The sequence below is a fragment of the Diceros bicornis genome, chromosome 2 (assembly GCF_020826845.1).
Source record: "Diceros bicornis minor isolate mBicDic1 chromosome 2, mDicBic1.mat.cur, whole genome shotgun sequence".
Taxonomy (NCBI): domain Eukaryota; kingdom Metazoa; phylum Chordata; class Mammalia; order Perissodactyla; family Rhinocerotidae; genus Diceros; species Diceros bicornis.
The window spans coordinates 18901874-18916821 of record NC_080741.1 but is presented as its reverse complement, the minus strand read 5'-3'; the positions used below and the strand labels follow the sequence as shown (position 1 = coordinate 18916821).

General features: G+C 51.1%; 1 protein-coding gene across 1 annotated transcript in view; it reads left to right on the top strand.

The window, feature by feature from the left end:
• The window catches only part of BFSP2 (beaded filament structural protein 2), a 125144-nt gene that overhangs the window by 15422 nt on the left and 94774 nt on the right, over window positions 1–14948 (top strand). The window lies entirely within an intron of this gene.

Below are 14948 nucleotides of genomic sequence, written 5' to 3'. Positions count from 1 at the left end.
GGCGGCCTCAGACAGAGCCCACCTTTATCCTTGGTCCACTTTATCCTGACCAGACGTGAGGCCCTGGCCTGGGCACTAACCCCCGAGAGGGAGTTTCCTGATCTCCACGTGGAGGGAGAATGAGCCCTATCTGGGAACATCATTGTGAGGCCCCTGGGGCATAATGCAGGTGAACTAGAGAGCAAGCTTCAGGAAGGCAGGGACTTAGCCTCTCTCCCTGCTCTTTCTCTGGCACCCTGGACAGTGCCTGGCACATAGGAGATGCACAATAAATATTGGTTACATCAACAAACAGAAAAGTAAAGTAATCAGTTAATAAGAGGTAGCTATATTCGTTTGCTGTGGCTGCCATAACAAAGTGCCACAAACTAGGGGCTTAAAACAACAGAAATGTATTCTCTCACAGTTCTGGAGTCTGGAAATTGGAAATCTAGGTGTCAGCAGTGTTGGTTCCTCCTGAGGGCTCTGAGGGAGAATCTATTCCAGGCTTCCTTTCTACCTTCTTGGCCGGCCATCCTTGGCTTGTAGACGCATCACTCCAATCTCTGCCTTCATTCTCCCTCTGTGTCTGTGTCTGTGTCCAAATTTCCCTCTTTTAAGGATACCAGTCACACTGGCCTAGGGCCCACCCTAATGACCTCATCTTAACTCTACTGCATCTGCAAAGACCTTATTTCCAAATAAGGTCATATTCACAGGTACAGGGGTTAGAGCATTAACACATCTTTTAGGTGGTAGGTAATTCAACCTACGACAGCAGCTCTTGATTTTTTCACATTATAGTCCTGATTTCCAACTTTTTGTCCTATTTCCTCAAATGTCATTTTAAAAGTTCCAGAAATACCAGTATTTCTGTACCTACTCCACTTTACCTTCACTTCCTTTTGCACTTGAAATCAAATCCCAAATCCTATCAAACCCCCACATGGAGCTTGGGGCTCAGAAAGGAAAGCCGTGGTACAGAGAGCCTAAGAGAGTACTGTTCACATCATAGAAACACAGTAAACGTCACTAAGTCACTGTGTGGTCTTGGACAAGTTACTCCACCTCTCTGAACCTCAGTTTCCTCAACTGTTACATGAAGAGATTGGATTAAACTGACATCTCCCTGCAGACCACAGGGAATGGCCAGATTCCCTTTCGTAACTCTGGCGAGCAGGTGGTCAGTTTACGACCCCCTTCAGGGACATGAAGAGAGCAGGTGCAGCTGCCTCCCACGCCTGGCTGCACTTCTGGCTGCTAACTGGCTGGGTGCCCTGCGGCAAATACTGAGGCTCCTCGTCCGTAAAGTGAGAGGGGGGTGTTCTCTGATCTCCCAAGCCCGGCCAGAGACCTTCCTGTCCCTGCTCCTCGCTATCTCCGAGCAGTGGAGGAAGCCTAGAGAGAAGAAACAGCTCCTCCCCTTAGCCCAGTTCCTGATCCTTCATGGCCGTGCTGGTTGACCAACTGGGACCGGCAGTGTTCAGTACAGGTTGCCCACCCCCTTCATTTCCCACGCCCCACACTGATGAGATACCAGTTTTATTAACTCCCACACCTGCCGGAATATAGCCCAGGTCTCTCCAACCGGCAGTGAAGGGGGCTAGACGGGGGGTTTACTGAGAGAGAGCAAAGCCACACCTGATCCGAGGTCACAAAACCCAAATTAAATTAAACCAGCGAACAGCTGGAATTTCCAACTTGAAGAGCCCCCAGCGTCGGGCCTGACCTAAAGCTGATGCTGGGTACAGGTCACCCTTCTCTCCCCTCCTGGGGCACGCCGCCGTCACGGCTCCGGTCGCCCACTGCTGTAATCCTGGGCCTACACGTTACCCTGAGCATCCCGAGAGCAGAGGTGTGATCGGATGTTCCTGGACCTAACACCCAGCACACACCAGGCACAGAGAGAATGTGGAAGGAGGGAGGGAGGGAGGCAGCCAGAGACAGTACAGCACAGTGATTAACGGCACAAGCTACACAGTCAGAAAGAACTGAATTCAAATTCTGACTTTGCCATTGACCAACTTTGTGACCCAAAACAAATATCTTAATCTCTCTGAATTCCAATGTTCTCATCTGTAAAATAAGGATAATATTTGCTCTACAGGATTGTCATGGGAATCAAAGAATTCACTTAGCATAGTGTCACAGCACTCAATAAACTGTAGCAGCAATTTATGTCATTGTTTGTAGTCATTAGATGGTAACTACATGGATTGCAAGGCCCTCCTCGACCCTCTGCCTGGCCAACTCGGTAGTACCCCAGGGGGAAGGAATAAGCCTTTGCACAGGGGCAATCAGGGATGGACCCTCGTCGTCTCAGAAGCATCCCACTTTGTGGCGGAAATCCAAGAGTGGCCTCCAGGACAAATCAGAGTGCCACGGAGCTCCTTGGAGATGGGGGAGTCCCAGTCTGCTGCCTCTGACCTGTTCTCTTGACAAGTGGCGCCACCTTCTGGCTGCTCCAGGAACTGTCTTGCACACCTAGTCACCCAGCAGCAAAATGCTATTTGTGTCAAGTTCTGGATGCCTATAATCATCCCTTCACTGCCAGAGCCACCCTTATCCTGAGAGGCCAGCCCCGCAGTTCATGCCACCCTGCAGTCTCTCCATTCATGTCAGAATTTCCACAACAGCTCCCAACTTCCTGAGGATTATAAATCAACCATAAAATTTCACTTTGCCCTGAGGACTGGCATATATTAGCCAGCAAATCTGTTTTTTTTCTCTCCTGCTTCCCTTTGTGATGGAAGAAGCCACCCCTCTCCCTTTCTTTTTCACCAGCATTTTCTGTGGCTTTGGGTTTTAGGTCAGAGCCTGAGTCTGGAGTCAGGGGTCCTGAGTCCCACCCAGTCTCACTCACCAGTCTCTCTCCCATCTTCAGCTTCCTTATCTGCAAAAGGAGAGAGATAATTACACCTGTCATCACAGTCCCGACCCTTTGAAATTTACGGAGAATAACATGAGTGGAAAAAAGCTTCGTCAGTGTCAGAGAGGAGGCTGCAGCCCCTCGGCCCGTGGGTGTAATTAGTGTCACATGCGAGTACAGAAGCTTTAGTGATGTTGGCATGCGTTGGCCCTGCCTCCTTCCTCACCAGCAGTCTCGACAGTATCACATTTGTCGTGGTAGCTGCCATGGGGCTGGCACGGAATTCGGTTTTATGATGTGCGTTCATCAGGCACTGAATGTGGGTCTGCTCTGCACCAGGCACTATGGGAACTCAAAGATAAAGAGTCAAAATTCTCGGACTCCAGGACCTAGAGGTCCTCGAGGGATGATGAGTAAGTAAACCCACAACCCGGTGAGCGCCTGCTACGGGCCAAACACAGTGCTGGGCGGGTGACGACGTCAAGGACATTGAACAGGAAGGACTCCTGAGGTGTAGTTATAAAAGCAGCTTTGCTTTGAAAGGACCTTCTTCCAAGGGCCCTTTCAACCTGTTCAGTGGGGAGTAAACACTGTCTCCCGCCCTGGGTGGAGACACGGGTGGTCTCATGATTTTTCTGCCCACTTGTAGATAACTCCAGATTCCAGGCTCACTTCAAGTCACAGTCTCAGTTCAGTAAACAGAATGTCTAGTCAACAGATTATTCAACACGTTGACCCCGTTGTCTCCCCCGCCCCCAAGCCGGGCCCAGCGCCTGGGGCGGGGAGGAGGTCCTCATCAGCTCTTGCTTGCTGCTCTCCCACCCCCACGCCCTCTGCTGCTTCGAATGCAACCCAGGTGTAAGCAAGAAGAAAGGAGAGTAAAGGAGAGCGGGAAATTCTTCCTCGAGAGAGTGTTGTAAGTTGGCTTCACAGTGTCTGGATCTGGCTGGAGTTTAAACCAGATTCCTTCTCTTGGGAACACTTTCCTGGGTTCTTCTGAGACTTCCCTGCTGGACCGACTGCAAGAATAAGCCCCTCCTTCAGCTGATGCCCACAGGCATCCCCGCACCCTCGCAGGCTGCCCTCAGGTGCAGACCCCTCGCCCATGAGCCCCAGCTGCCATGCCTGTCACAGGTTCGCCTCTGCTCTCCAGGGCGGGTGCCCCTTCGAGGCACTCTAAGAGACTACAGCGACTTCCCAGTCTCATCTCAGGCAATTTCACACTCTGTTACACAGACCTTTCTTTCAGTCATCTTGCATCCCTGGGGAGAAAGTGTCCTTATCCCCATTCTACAAATAGGGAGACTTCTGGAGCATCACACATGCCCAAGCGACAAAGACAGGGTTTGAACCCGTGTCTCCAGTCAAAGCCGCGGTCTGCACATGAGTCCATGCCGACTCAGGGGCCTGAGAAAAAAAAGCCATCGCACCTCTCCGTGCCTTGCTGCTTCATCTCTCCTGATCTCCGAGAGCCCTCTACATTCTAAAGGTGTGTAATGAAATTCTGAGTTGAGGTTTCCCGGAAGCAGTTGGCAGAGAACTCTGCAGAGGTCTCACCCGCCACTGCAGGGGGCAGCCGGCCCCTCAGCTCCCCACTTCCTGCTCTCACGCCCTATCTCCAGTACGGCCACGTCCCTGAAGCAAGAGTGGGGGAGAGAGAAACACCCTTTACACAGTGCTGGCATTCCGCGCCCTCCATGAAGACACCCCCTGTGCTGAGCAGGAGATGGAGGGCACGAATTTGCTTCCTCTTCAGACAGGCTCATGCCCCATGCGCCTCTCACGATGAGAGGATTATGCTGTGCTGGCCACGGTGCTGGTGTTTCAAGAGAGGAGATTTCCAGATAGCATGACTCCTGGTTTAAGTCAACTATCTCATCTGGAGAAAAACCCCAGCTGTGCTGGACTTGTTGACTGTCGGTCTCCAAGATGGCACCCTTCCGGGATTTCCAAGGATAATCTTGACTATGCAATTGCGATGTTCTCCTGACACCCTCGCTTCGGCACCGTGGATGGGACTGCAGTGCACAGCGGCTCACAGTACCCGGCATGTCCTCTGTGGTGTCTCCCTGAAGCCTCACAGCCTGTGGAGTAAACGGAACAGGTGTTATAACCCCCATCTTACAGATGGGGAAACTGAGACTCAAGGATGAGAAATACGGTGTCTGGTGAAAAACAGAGGCTCTTCAAACCTATATCACTTATTCATGCACTTAAGAAACATCTATTAAGCGATTACTGTGTGCCTGGTACTGTCAAGATAAAGCTGCCCCATCTTACAGGAGAACAAACTGAGCTACTTAATGTTAGACTCATGATTCCAGTATGGCAGTCAGGCAAGATGGCTGCGTGTGGGTTTTGCAAGCGTGCCCTGGAGAGGGCAGCACCGTGAAAAATAACCAAATAGCTAACATCGTTCTGCAGGCCTGAGGATGCTCAGTGGGGAAATAAAACCATTTGGCTATCTGCTCACAGCTGCTGACGGTCAGGGGCACCTACGTTGTCATTCTTAGCAGAAGGGACCTGTATTTCACGGAGGCATCAGTAGTTTAGCAATTAAACTGGTTTTTTGTCTTCTCTTGTGACCTTAGAAAATAAAACATCTGCGCTTCTAAGAGAGAGAGTGAGTGTGAGGAAGACACTGTCCGTGACTGATAGAACTTTATTATTAAAGTTACCAAGATGGCCAATAAATAAAGGAAGGGGGGGCAGGGAGGGAGCGAAATCTTCATTTGTCGGCCGGGAAGTCAACAAACGATGTCTGGGGCTGGGAACTCAAGCAATCAAGAAATGTGCAGAAATACGGGGCAAGCTCTGCCAAATGATAAGGGGAAGCTGCTAGAACAGGAGGCGGGGGGGGGGCGGGGGGGGGCGGGGGGGGAGTGGGCAGGGAAACGCTTCTCTTTACAAGCATTTCTCTTCAGTACCGTTTAACTTTTTAAATCAAATATATGTATTGCTTTGATCATTTTTAAATTAAAATTACAAGAAGCACATAAGAGAGTGTGGACTACTGAAATATTCATAGATGAGGTGATATGTACATAACAATCTCCGAGAGAGGAGTAGAGGCCGGTGGGAGTAGAGATTTTTTAAATGAGCCATGGGATTTTCGTTGTTGAAGTGGGGAGGTGGGGGGGTCATCATCTAGTCTCTCTCTACTTTTGTATATGTAATGTATGTTGAAATTTCCCATAATAAAAAGTTATTTTAAAAAAGAGGAAAAGAGCATCTGTGGAGTCAGACAGATGCAGATTAACTTAGCACTGTGAAGAAGGTACATGAATTTGCTGGGCCTCGGTTTGCTCATCTGTATAATGGAAATAACTAATACGCACCCGCTTTGTATGACCGTTCACACTGGGTAAAGGGACCTAATGAGGTCATGCCTGTGAAGGGCTTATCGTGGCACAAAACATGGCAAGTGCTTTAAAAATGTTTGGGTTTGATTTGTTTTGTTGCTTCTATTTTGTATAAAGAAAGTTTAGCTCTAAATTGTGAGTTCTGCTTCTCAGGCACCTTATACTTAGTTCTACACATCTAATTCTGTTCTGCCTTGTATGTTTGTGTTAATCTGCTCTCCTCAGCTAGCCTGCTTCATCTACTCAGTTAACGTTTATTGAGTGCCTGTGTGTCAGGCACTTAGCTGGGTGCTGAGGAGGCAAAGATGAGAGATTGTCCCTGTCCTGGGGACACACAGGTCAGTGGCAGAGAAAGACAGAAGAAGATCAGAAATTCCAGCATGACAACTGCAGTGATAGAGATATACCCACAGGGGATATGAGGAGTACAGAGGATGCCCAGGGCAGCCTGAGATGGGTTTTGAAGGATGAATAGGAGTTCACCTGGCAAAGAAGGAAAGCATGGAGGCCGGGTGGTATGGTTAGGTCATGACATGCAGAGGCAGCAGTATGAGTCAAGGTCTCGAAACTGGAGAGGCCTGAGTCTGTTCAGAAAAATAGTTCAGTTCATAGCTGGGGAGTGAAGAGGAGATAAAGCTAGAGAGAAGAGCAAGGCCCAAATTGTGAGGGGTTATTCAAGAGCACACCTCTGAATAAAAGGTGAGTTCACATTTGCTTCTTAGTAAGTTCTTTCTAGTAGAAAGATTGGAAAGCAGTTGCTCCAAATCTAGAAAAGAGAGAGAAAGAGACGTCATAGAGGGAGACCAGTTGGCTGCCCAAACAGACCCTCCCAGGGTCACTGTATCTTGATGTGCCTGGTGCTCAAAACTCAGATTCTGTAAGAGCATTTGTAGAAACTTAAGCCCTGAAAGGCTGGCTCACAACAAACAAAGCCTTCTGACACACAGGCCCAGGACTACATACCAATAGACAGTGGTGGGTAAGCGTCTGTAGTGTCCACTACTGGCTCCTGCTGTCCAATGCAAGCCCTCCTGTTTCCCAGGCAGGTGGGGGCAGGATGACAGGTGAGCCCAGAACCAGAACTGGGAGGGGAGGAGAGGATTCCCAGGAAGGGGAGGCCTAAGGAACTTTGTCCTCATCATGACAGAGGGCCACCTCTAGGGACCAGGGTGTTCCTGACTGCCCAGTGGTGATGGATAACACTGCCTACTGGTTCTGGTCCCTCACTCCATACTCACCTCACCTCCTCTGCAAAGACATTCTTTCTTCATCCAGAGCACAGCTGGATGATGAGGCAAGGCTTATTTGCAGTATAGACTCAGAAGTGTCCACCATCCTTGCCTTCTGAAGTAAGACCCAACTTTGCCCTCAGGTGTCCCTGATTCTCGCTGGACACCCAATGGTTGTGACTGTGCTTGGGGGCAAACTGTCTCGGAGACAAGTCTCCAACTTTCTCCATTACCTGATGACATGTTCCTGAACTCCACTTGCAGACGCAATCTGAACTCACTGCTTGGGCTTTGTACTTTCCGTCCCCAGGTAACAACTATCAGCTTAAACCAGAAAAGAGATGATAAGGGCTCGAAGCTGGATGATGGAGCAGGAATAGAGTGGGCACATGGATGTGGGGAATTGATAGTTTTCTGACTTGGGAGATGAGGGAGAGAGAGGTGCCAAAGGTAACCTGCGGTGGGAAGCTGGTGGGAACCAGCTCTTCCCTTGATTCTCCATGAAGAGGCAGCACTGTTGCTGGGCTCATTAATTCAACTGATACCTACTGTCCCAGACACTGTGCTACGGTTGGAACAACAAGTAGGACAGAAAGATGGTGCCTGACCTCAAGGAGTTTATATTCTGGTGGCAAATACAGAGATAATAACTAAAACCAATAAACAAAAATTGATAATAATTAAAAGCTGTGGTAAGTGTTTTAGAGAAAGCTAACAAAGCACAGAGGGGCAGAGTAAAGGAAGGTTCTACCTTAGGTAAAGTGATCAGGGTGAGGGCGCCACCCACGCAAAGAAGAGGGGAGGAGTGGTCCAGGCAGAGGAGTCGGCACGTGCTAAGGCCCTGAGACAGAAGAGAGACTGGAATGTTCCAGAAAGACCAGAAGCCAGCATGGCAGAAGCCTTGTGAGCGATGGGAAGGTTGACAAGCATGCAGAGCCTTGGAGACCACTGTCCGAGTTTGGGTTTATTCTAAGAAACACTTCTGAAGAGTTTTAATTTAATTTAATCAGAGTGACATGATCTGATGTGAAGAGTTTAAGAAGATTGTCGTGGAAGCAGGATGAAGAAGGGTTTCAAGGAAGGAAGAACAAAGCAGGGAGTTAGAAGGATGTGGCAGTGGTATAGGAGAGCATGATGGTGACTTGCACCAGGGTGATATCAGTGGAGATGGCAAGAAGTGGATGGGTTTGAGATATGTTGTGGGGGCAGAATTGACTAGACTTGGTGTTGGATTAGATGTAGGAGATGAGAGAAAGTGAGATGTCAAGACTTCCTGGGTTCTGGGTAGATGTTGGTGCTGTTTACAAACATGGAGAAAATGAATCTTCTCCAAGAGGGGTGGGGAAAGGAAAGATTTCAGGGCAAAAATCTCAAATTCCATTTTGGGACATGTTAAGTTTGAGATGTCTGAGAAACAGCCAAGTAGAGAAGATGTCAAGGAGAGAGTGGAATGCAAGTCTGGAGTTGAGAGGAAGTTCTGAGCTGGAGATAGAAATGCAGAAATAATCAGCACATATATTTAAATCCATGTGAATAGGTCAGATCACATAGGGATAAAAAGAACAAGCCCCAAGACCCAGTCCTGAGAAACTCTAGCGTGTAGCGGCCAGCTAAGGGAGAAAGACCTACTGAAGGAGACTGAGAAAGAAGGGTCAATGAAGCAGGAGGAAGAGGAGGAGAGAGCGGGGCTGTGGAAGCCACAAGAGGAAAGTGCATCCCTGACAAACGCAGCTGGCAGGTCACGATGCGCGCAGAGAAGCGCCTGTTGGCTTGGTAACGTGGTGGTCTTCACCATCTTGGTGGGAGCAGTATCTGTGGATACTAGGGACAGATAATGACTTCTTATTCATTTATTGCTAGAAGCAAGTCATGCTGAGCATTCACCCTAAACTTGCAAGTTAAATAAACGTGAGAAGGGTTTCCAGGGACTTTGCCTCGTGCCGTTGCAATAGCTGAGTCTCATGTCCCAGGGCCCGGTCTTGCCCACCTCCTCCCCACCACCTGCAGCTCTAGTGGCTGGGATGCCCATATCTTGAACTCCAAATGATGCACGAATTGTACCCTTGGGCCCAAATCCAACCCTTTTAAAAATGCTGCTTGTCGTTTTAAAACACAATAATGGTCAAATCCCTCACCCGCCACCACCAGCTCTATTTATTTTAATAACTACATCCAGAGTGAGGACAGCAATAGGAAGGGATAAAATCCTCCTCCTCATCACGGTACTAGTGACCAGGGCTTTTCAAGTGACTGTGGACAGGAAAAACTAAAAGACAAAAAAAAATCAAGCCACTAGAGGGAAGTCTTCATTCAACTGCCCGTGCAGCGGAGCGGGAGGAGTTTCAGACTGCACACCCCCATCGGACTCATTCAACAGTCACTGAACAGCTGCTCTGTGCTAAGACAAATAACAATAATAATAACGGCTACCATGCCTGGAACGCTCACGCTGCGCCAGGCAGCCGGCCGAGTGCGTTACACGCAGTGGCTCATTTGCTTCTCACAACCGCCAGAGGAGGTAGGGAGGAGTATGAGCCTCATTTACGGGTGAGGAAACCAAATCTTAGAGCTACCCAAGTAACTGGGCCCAGCCAGTGAGTGGAAGAGGTGGTCCAAGGACAAACACACACTGTCCCTGTCTACTAAGTGTGGTAGACACAATAGAAACGTGTGCCGCAGGGGGCGGGGTGAGACTCAGATGCAGGAAGGATCCCAGGAGGGAGGAAGGAGCAGCAAAGGCCCCACCACGCACCCAGGAGCTCAGGCGAAAACCCTAGGGGTCGTCCTCGATTCCTTTCACTCTCCCTGCGACTGCTCCATCACCAAAAGCCAACTCCTCCATCCCCCAAATACGTCTTAAACCTGTCTGCTTCTCTCCACCACCCCTACGACCCCCCTAGTCATCATCTCCCCGAGACTACTGCAAGATCCCCCTGGTTGGGCCCTCAGCACAGCCTCCTGCATCCCACAGTCCTCCCTCCCCGCTGGAGTCAGGGGATCCGCTCACCACACAGATCACACCGGTGCCCCGCTCAAAACCTTCAACGGCTTCCCAGTCAATCCCACCTCCTTCTGTTGTCCCAAGGCCTTCCCTCCGTGATCGGCCTCTGCCTTCCTTTCTAACCGCCTCTCCTCCCCTAGCTGCTGGTTCCCTACAGCCAGCACAGAGCCTGCACAGAGGAAACAACAGTCAGGTGTGACAAAATGAAGGCAAGAGTGAGTGAGTGGGTGAAGAAAGCTTCACAGAGGAAGCCATGTTGGAGATGAGCATTGAAGTGGGGCAGGGTTTTTCAGGGGGAGGGCGAGGGGTGGGAGGTGGTAAGACAAGGTGTTCTAGACACATGCAACGACACGGGCCAGGAGCTGGAGGGATTCCGGAGCAGCCTGGGAGGCGGCGTGAGCAGGCCTGGAGGCAGGTCCGCGCAAAGCAGGGGTTCTCCCAGGCGAGTGTGCACCGTAAGCCCCCGGAAAGGTTGTTAGAACACAGCTTGTTGGGCCCCACCTCCAGAGATTCGGACATCTGAGGGAGGGTCTGAGAATTCGCATTTCTCCCAAGTTTGAGGTGGTGCTGATGCTGCCGGTCCAGGGAGCACACTTTGAGAACCACAGGGATGAGGTATGCTAAGGAAGCTCCATGTGGAGGCGCAGAGGGAGACAGCTCCAGGGGTAAATCGGGCGGCTGCACGCCAGCCCGAGAGCAGTCTGAGCCCACAGGCCAGTAGTCAGCTCCTCCATGTCCCCCTCCCGCACCATCCCTCGCAGAACAAACATGACTGTGCCAACATGAGCTCTGACTGCCCCTCCTCCTGGTACTCACCTGCTGTTCTCCAAGACCGCATTGTATGCTTCGAAGGTGTCTCTTGTTTCTCACTCCAGCAAGACTTTGATAACCCTTTTAAAAGTGTTGCAGAGGAGGCAGGCTGAGTCCCATCCCTGGAGACCACCTAATCTCACAGAGCGCTTCCCACTAGTACTGCCGTGACAATGTCTCTTTCTAACAGGAGACCTGGCGTTAAGTCATGTCACCTTGACAGTAGGAGTTCCGGCGCTGTTTGGGCAGAAGGAGAGAGAGGAGGACTTCCTCTGCTGGCCGTCCCAGTGCGCCATGTGCAAACTGCCAGCGGGCACACCCCTAAAGTCTACCCTCGAGTGTTACTATCAGATTCGTTTATACTTTTTTCCTACTAGAAAAGAGGGCAGGAGTGGTTCCAGGGTCGTGAGTAAGGAGACTTGTAGTCACAACATCAGCCCAGTGACTGTACATCTTAACACTCGATATTTTTATTGTCTTCTCTCCTGGAAAGAAAAGATGATCAGAAAAGCAAAGTTAGTTTGCATCCACATCAGCCATAAATCCAAGAGGACCACACGGCTAATGCACATCTCTCACAGTTTTAAATACGAATGATCTTTCCTCTGTAGGGCCTGCAGCACAGCGCTGGGCAGCACGAGTCCTCTAGGTCTTCAGGGTTGGACCCGCAGACCTGCCCCCAGCTCTTCTCAGCGTCTGGGGCTCTGAAATGGAAGCTCAGGGGTTTGGAGTGGGAGACGGTTTGGTTTGGTTTGATCTGGTTCGCGTCCTCATACCCAGTAGGAAAGATACTGTGAACTGTCCCCAGGTTGAGACAGAGGTGTTCCCTGCTCCACTGCAGGCTCCAAGCTTTGCTTTCGGCCTCGGCCGCCACCCCGGGCTCAGCCCGCGCTGCCTCCGCTGAGGCCCAGCCCCGGGATGCCCCCCACTGCTCCTTCCACGGCGCGGGGGGGCAGCGCCACCGCTACAGCAGAGGGGACGTGGCCTCCGCGAGGCCGGGGCGCCTGCGGGACATTGCAGGGCTCTCTGCGGCTGCGTGGTGGCCCGGCGGTTGATTTTAGGATCCCGACTGTGGGGGAGACGGGGAAGCTCGGCCGGCCAGCGGCGCTTTGGCGAGCCGGGGCTGTCATTAGCCTCCGCTGCGGCTTGAATGGAGCCCTGGTTGTGACTAAGCAACAGCTAAAGCGGGAAGGCCCCCAGCGTCCCTGAGGCCAGCGAGAGCAGGAACCTCCTAGGACAGACATGTGCACAGACCACCCCAGGAAGCGCCCCTGTCCTCAACGCCCAGTGACCGGGAGCAAGGACACGGAGCAGCCGCCCCTCGCCCCGCCTCCCAGCGCCCGCGCGTCCTGCCCGCCGCTCCGCGGACGCCCCGGCGCCTCTTACGTCCCGAGTTCGCCACCCGCTGGGGCCATGGCGCAAATTCACTCCCTCGGTGCCATGGTCGCCGCGGAAAGCAAAGCGAGCGGACAGGAAGGCTGTCCGAATGCTCGCCGTGCTTATTCTGGATGGCGGGACTTGGGGTGATGGCATTTCAGCCATCTTTCTGCTTTTCCAGAATTGTGTGACTCTAAATAGGGAACACATAACCCACGCACACCCCATCGTTTTGTTTTTTTACTTTTTCTGTCACCCCCTGGGTCCCAAGTTTAAAAAGCAGAAACAAGTAAACAAAACTAAGCTATACCAAGTGACGAATTTAAGTTTCAGGGTCCCTCGCTCGTACACACCCCTTTGTATTAGTCATTTTTGTGTGTGTGTGAGGAAGATTGTCCCTGAGCTAACATCTGTGCCAATCTTCTTCTATTTTTTTGTATGTGGGATGCCACCACACCATGGCCCAATGAGTGGTGTGTAGGTCCATACCCGAGATCTGAAGCCACACACACCGCAGGCCGCTGAAGTGGAGCGCACAAACTTAACCATTCTGCCACCAAGCTGGCCCCTATATTCGTCATTTTATATTCTTCTTCTTAAAGGCAGTCTCCCAAATTCTATAAGCTCCAGGCCCACATCTGCCCCTGCATGGCCACCTCGTCTACACTACTTTTGAAGCCAGCTTCTCTACCATGGTATTTTTGAGCCCACAGTCTTGACACCTGCTATGACTCAGGGTCCCAGCCTAGGGTGAAATATTTGCCACGGGCATCATTGTGAGAAATCGAGCAAGGTGATCTCTTGGGACTTCAAATTTGTCCTCTGCAAGAGGGCATCACTGAGAGTTCAGAGACTGGGACAGGGGCTCCTGAATGTGGGGGGCTGCTGCTGGTGAAGGAGGATGAAGAGAGCAGCCAAAGCCAGTCCTCAGGGAGGCCTCCGAAAGCTGGAGCCCTTTGGGTGAACTATATTCAATGACATTAGCTGCATTTTCTTATTTTCTGTACTCTTGATGCTCTGGCTTCTGGGGCCTCACTGACAGGAAGAGACTGACCTTGCAGGGCTAGCTAATCCAAGAGATAGTAAACCGTTTGCCTGTGAGCATGCCTTCCATATGCAAACCAGCCAATCTGGGGTCCATACCCCCATCTGCCCCCTCTCTGACGTATACTCCAGGAGGAAATATTACCCTGCCCTAATCATCTCATGGCTGGTACCAGACAACTAGGGACCACCCCTGTAGTCCAGAGACCACTGAAATTATTCAAACTATCCAATACTAGCTGCTTACCCTGCCTCGCCCATTCCTTCCCATGAAAACCACAACAAAGCCTTTTGCCCATGCTTTCCCCTCCCCCTTCTGCTTCCTGACCAGCCCTGGCGCTTCCCCACATGGCCCTGCCTGGTGTGGCTGCCCCCTCCTCTTGGGAACTGTGAGTAACAAATGATCTTTTCAATGTCAGTCATCTCCTGATCCGTTGGCCTCACCATACCTGAATAAAAACAAAATCCTGGATGCATTTTTAAATATCTTTCTCAGGGGCTTCCGGAAAATGACCTCCAGACCTGGGATAGGGGAAGGTTGGGAACTGCTCACCCATGGTCACACCATTCGTTCATGCATGAATCCATTTGACAAGTATGATGGAATGTCAGCCACAACCTAGGCCTTGGGGATGCGGCCATGAATAAGCATCTGACCTGGGGAAGGGCCAGGTCAACACAGTGGGATAGGGCTCTGCTGGGGAAACCGAGGGAGCACGGCGGGGGTGGGGTGGGGGTGCAGGTCGGGGGACAAGTCCCAGCGACGGGTAGGAGAGTGATCATGCTCCCCCTTGTGCCCATAGGGCCATCTTCTGTTGTTTCATTTCATTGAATTTCCCACCAGCAACCTAATCTTCTTTCTGCTTCAGCCTGGCTCTGGGGCACAGTGGGGAGCAGGCAAACTGGGTCTCTCCCTCCCGGTTCTTTGTCATCTCACTCCATCTCTGACCTCTGGTGCTGGAAGTCCTCCTCCCAGTCAATAAAGAGCTTGCAACTCATTCACATTCAAGTGTAAAAGGACTGATAAAAGCTTAAAACAGTGATTTGTGCTTTATATATATATATAAGTTTCTCAGGTTGAGGAGAGAACCCCCCCAATCCTACCTGTGGGGGACCCTGAGGGGTTTGGGGAGCCAAGGCTGAAAAACCCCTCTTCAAGGCTCCATGACCTGTATCACAATGTGTATGCTCACCTGTACGTTTTGTGGGTGGATGAATTCTAGAGCCACGCTGTCCCATACAGTGGCCGCCAGCCGTGTGTGGCTATTTACATTTAC